The sequence below is a fragment of the Gasterosteus aculeatus genome, chromosome 20 (assembly GCF_964276395.1).
Source record: "Gasterosteus aculeatus chromosome 20, fGasAcu3.hap1.1, whole genome shotgun sequence".
Taxonomy (NCBI): Eukaryota; Metazoa; Chordata; class Actinopteri; order Perciformes; family Gasterosteidae; genus Gasterosteus; species Gasterosteus aculeatus.
Window position 1 is genome coordinate 20,152,836 of NC_135707.1, and position 4,961 is coordinate 20,157,796.

The 4,961-nt window shown below is 41.7% G+C and overlaps 1 long non-coding RNA gene across 1 annotated transcript; it reads left to right on the forward strand.

The window, feature by feature from the left end:
• The first annotated feature begins 2,193 nt into the window (after nucleotides 1–2,193).
• LOC144389805 (uncharacterized) lies at nucleotides 2,194–3,113 on the forward strand. The gene is made up of 2 exons (XR_013453954.1): nucleotides 2,194–2,370; nucleotides 2,915–3,113. It is a non-coding gene; the product is annotated as an uncharacterized LOC144389805 (long non-coding RNA).
• Nucleotides 3,114–4,961: the final 1,848 nt, after the last annotated feature.

Sequence of the window (4,961 nt, forward strand, 5' to 3'; positions counted from 1 at the left end):
CAGAACACGTGCATTTATATTAGATCAAATTAGACGACAGGTGGACCCTATTTTCTTTTATGTGACTTGCAAAAGTTATTTGCGAAGGGCAATTAGTCGCACCAGATCTTTGTGAGGGGTTTTACAGAAAAGGGGGTGAATGTACTCAATAGTTTTTAGATTATTTGTAAATCATTTTGAAATCCTTGTAAACTTTCCCCCAACTTCCAGATGGACCATTTTTTGTGTTGGTTTTGAATCATAAATCTGTGGTTATACCATGACAACATTCCACACAGTGCCTTGCAAAGTATTCACCCACCTTGGAATATACATATATTTTTTTATTTTTTATTACCTTACATTGAGCTCAGTACCATTACATTACAGGTCGTTCAGCTGATGCTTTTATCCAAAGCGACCTACATTGCATTTTTATGCCATGGCTTTAAACATTTTTGCCCAGGGAGCAATTAAGGGTTAGGTGTCTTGCTCGGGGTTCAAACCACCAACCTTGCGATTACTGACGCACTCTCTACTCCATGCACCGCCGTCAACCCCATAATCCATCATAGTAACAGTGGAAACGACTTCCATAACTGGGTAGAATTTGGCAACCAGTTATAAAATAATGAGAGAAAAGCACTGAACTTTAATAAAAGAAGCGCCACGGTGGAATGTGGGTCCATAGTAACAATATAATTCACCACTTTAAGTCTTATTTTATTGCAGTGACAGGCCCTGGAAGCATATTTAAATGGTTCAAGGTTTATGTGTGGCTGGCAAATCTTTCAAGTCCTTTTGAAAATAATGGAAGGTTAGACACGGTTGATAGTCATTCAGGCACCCCGTGTTGGGTCTGTGTCTTTTGAGTTTTTTTTCCCCTCCCCCTCCTGGTTGTCAGCTGGTCTAGTTGAGATCTTCAAGCAATTCCTGCCACCTGCTGCTGATCTTCTTGATTGCCTCTCCTCGCCTCCAGTATTTAAGCCCGGTCTGAACTTCCAGTCTTCGCCAGTTCGTCAGTTACTCTTGTGGTAATTCCCGGCTGCTGTTCTTTCGAATAGTATTTTGGTTGCTTAACTATTAGTACTGGTATTGCTGTCCAGGATTTAACTCCCAGCAGTCTGCTTCTTCCCCAGTTTTACTCTGTGTCCTGCTTCTCCGCCTTGACCAGCTCTTCTTCCGGCCTCGCCAGTTCCCATCCGGAGCTCCAGCCTCCCCAGTATCAACCTTTATCAACCTGTGTGTTAAAATAAACTTCGGTACTGAAGTTCAGTCTGCCTAGGGGATCCAGTTCTTTGAAAAAAAAAAACTAACACCCCGGTTCAAGTTGTGTTTCTTCAGAAAAGGATTGAACGCAGTAGTCTTTAAATTGTCTCTTCTATATCCCCATAGCCTTATATTTTATTCAGTAGAGTTCAATTGTAAATTGCCATGTTGTCTTGTTGCATGTTATGCACCCAACGCCATGTCAAATTCCTCCTAGGGTCCACTCATGGGCTTGGCAATAAATCTGTCATAATCATAAATAGAGCAAATGTGCTGCCACCACACCAAAATGGAAACCGTTTGACCAGGACTTTAAACTGTAATAAACACAGCTGAGTTTTTTGCTTATTATTAACCTATGAATTCAAATAATACGATAAAATCCTGAATTTATAAAGATAACTGGATACAGTGTCGAAGTTGGGACATGAAAGTACAACAAAAGAAGCAGAGATGGCTCTACGCCTGAGCTGTTAAACTCCATAAAACTCCATGTAAACACATCTATATTCCAAGGCCTATAGGTTACATGCATCCATTACAAACCCTTGTAAAAAATATTTCATCTACCCCTCGTTGACTCACAAGGTAAGAACAATGTGGATATGTCATTGGTCACACAGAACAAAAGAAACTACGGGGAAAATTATGGTTAAACAGCATTAATAGGTAGGAATCATTTGATGTAACATATTTATCAAGTTCTTTCAAAGAGAAAGCAGACAGTCTATTCAAAAATGATTTCCGATAAGCTGAGGCGTCAGCCAACATATATTTCAGGAGCCCGGTTAAAATCATTTTATAACAGCATGGCGTGGCAACTTCATTGGTACAAGCACAACATGTATATACATATTCAAACATACCTTTTTCATTTATTTAACAGTATTTCCACATCAATATGACGGAGGAAAATCATTTTTCAATTATCAAAGTCCATATGTAGGGGCGTCACGGTGGCGTGGTGGTTAGCACTGTCGCCTCACAGCAAGAAGGTCCTGGGTTCAACTCTGCCCAGTGGCCTTTCTGTGTGGAGTCTGCATGTTCTCCCTGTGTCTGCGTGGGTTCTCTCCGGGTTCTCCGGCTTCCTCCCACAGTCCAAAGACATGCTCTGGGGATCAGGTTAATTGGGGACTCTAAATTGCCCGTAGTTGTGTGAATGTGAATGGTTGTGTGTCTCTGTGTAGCCCTGCGATTGGCTGGCGACCAATCCAGGATGTACCCTGTCTATCGCCCGAAGTTGGCTGGGATGGACTCCAGCCCCCCCGCGACCCTGTGTGCAGGATAAGCGGTTTGACGATGGATGGATGGATGGATGAGGCGTCAGCCAACATATATTTCAGGAGCCCGGTTAAAATCATTTTATAACAGCATGGCGTGGTAACTTCATTGGTACAAGCACAACATGTATATACATATCCAAACATACCTTTTTCATTTATTTAACAGTATTTCCACATCAATATGACGGAGGAAAATCATTTTTCAATTATCAAAGTCCATATGTAGGGGCGTCACGGTGGCGTGGTGGTTAGCACTGTCGCCTCACAGCAAGAAGGTCCTGGGTTCAACTCTGCCCAGTGGCCTTTCTGTGTGGAGTCTGCATGTTCTCCCCGTGTCTGCCTGGGTTCTCTCTGGGTACTCCGGCTTCCTCATCAGGGATCAGGTTAATTGGGGACTTTAAATTGCCCGTAGGTGTATGAATGTGAGTGTGAATGGTTGTATGTCTCTGTGTGGCCCTGCGATTGGCTGGCGACCAATCCAAGGTGTACCCCGTCTCTCGCCTGAAGTTGGCTGGGATAGACTCCAGCCCCCCGCGACCCTGTCCTGTGTGCAGGATAAGTGGTTTGATGATGGATGGATGGAAGTCCATATGTTTTGATATTTAATTTCTCACTGATCCAAGCCACTTTTCTGGAGTGTAAGCTGCTACCATTCTTTGTCTTGTCGGGATCTCCGATCCCCCCGAGTTGGTTGATGAGAAGGATTGCAACATGTGGATCAATTAAAGTCAAAAAGTTAACATTTATTTAATCCCCTTTAATGGAGCATCTATGAGATCGAGTTGACCGCCCTCCCTTCTCAGGACACAGCTTCAAATTAAATGTTTTGTACCATCCTGCTCTTTGCACGCCAGGGTCAAATACAGGCACTTGATACATGGGTTTAGCACAAGACAATATTATATCATTTTACCATTATATGCATCTCACAGTCTCCAGGATAGGCTTGGTCAGGCCATGTGAATTAAGATATGATTTCACCTATATCAACATTATCAAGGACTCGTGATGTGTTTTTGTGAAAGTTATGACGACTCAGGTTCTCCACACGAAATGCATTCTGGGATACTATTCTACCCAAAGGTCCCCAGAGCGACCTCAATGAAATGGATATTCCAAGAACACCAGGAGGGACTCTCACCAGGTGGATCCTAGATGCTGTAATCTAGTCACGCTCTATATTTTCTCTGTGGTTCTCAATCTGTGCAAACAGGTCACGGTTTGTGTGGTGCGTGGCTGGCCCTCTGTGTAATTTGGGATTATGTCTGCAAAGCTCCCGTGGTGGGGATCAGAGGCGGGTAAACGCACGTGACTCCCTTTACACAGCTCTCCCCTGAACCGCTCAGCACTGTGTGTTTACCAGGCTTGTGATCCCAGTAGGACAAAGACTGGAGACACAACTTTATTTAACACTATTTCATTATCGATGCAACAGGGAAGACATTTTTTTTGTCCACATGTTTTGACATTTCTCACTGATCCAAGCCACTTTTCTGCCCTTACAGTTGTGTTAGGATTTAGCTGCTACCATTCTTTGTCACCATGACAGGCTTGTCCAAGCTGAACTTTTGCACTGGGTCAGACCAAAGTTCCATATTTTTTTATCCTAAAAGAATTTCACTTTATGCTTTTCTTTTTGAGTATCATCTGATGCTGTACACGACTTTTCTCCTTAGTGGCTAGGGAAGCTAATTAAAAAATTACGATTCTGGACCAGCCGTTCGTCTGACGTGAGGCCTTCACTAAGGCCTCCTCTAAAGTAGTTTATCTTTGCTTCATCCTTGCTTGATCAACATGAAACTCTACATGTATACTCCATCCATTCACTCATTAAGAGCTATGTTTCCAGCCATCACTACAGTACACGTATGCAGAGAAACACAGAAAACTGCTCCTTAAAGTATAACAGGGTTTATTAACCTTCAACAATACTAATCAGATAAATACCATTGGAAATCAACAAAAGCTATTATACGATATCCTAATATCTAAACAACAAATAAGTTATTCATGCTTGTGAAGGGAGAGGTGTACGCCGTATGCAGTGACGTGCAGTCAGGGTAAATTAAAAAATGTTTATTACATCATTTTATTTAATAAACTTGTATTTGTACTGTTTATTCTTAGTTATATATGCAATGTGTGTTATTCCAATTGTTTAGATGTTACGATGACAAATGTAGCCATTACGCATAATCAAATACAAAGAAATGGTAGAATACACAGCGATTTTACCGTCCATTCATTGCAAAAAAACAATATTATGTTATACACTACGATCCTGTATTCTACAACATGTACGTCAAATAGCACAACTCTGCTGTGCCTTCGTACACATTTATATATCTACTTTACAGATGTGGTGAAAAGTTCACATACACTTGTAAAGATGTGTATTCATGACATGTGATGAGAGTACCAGAAGATTCA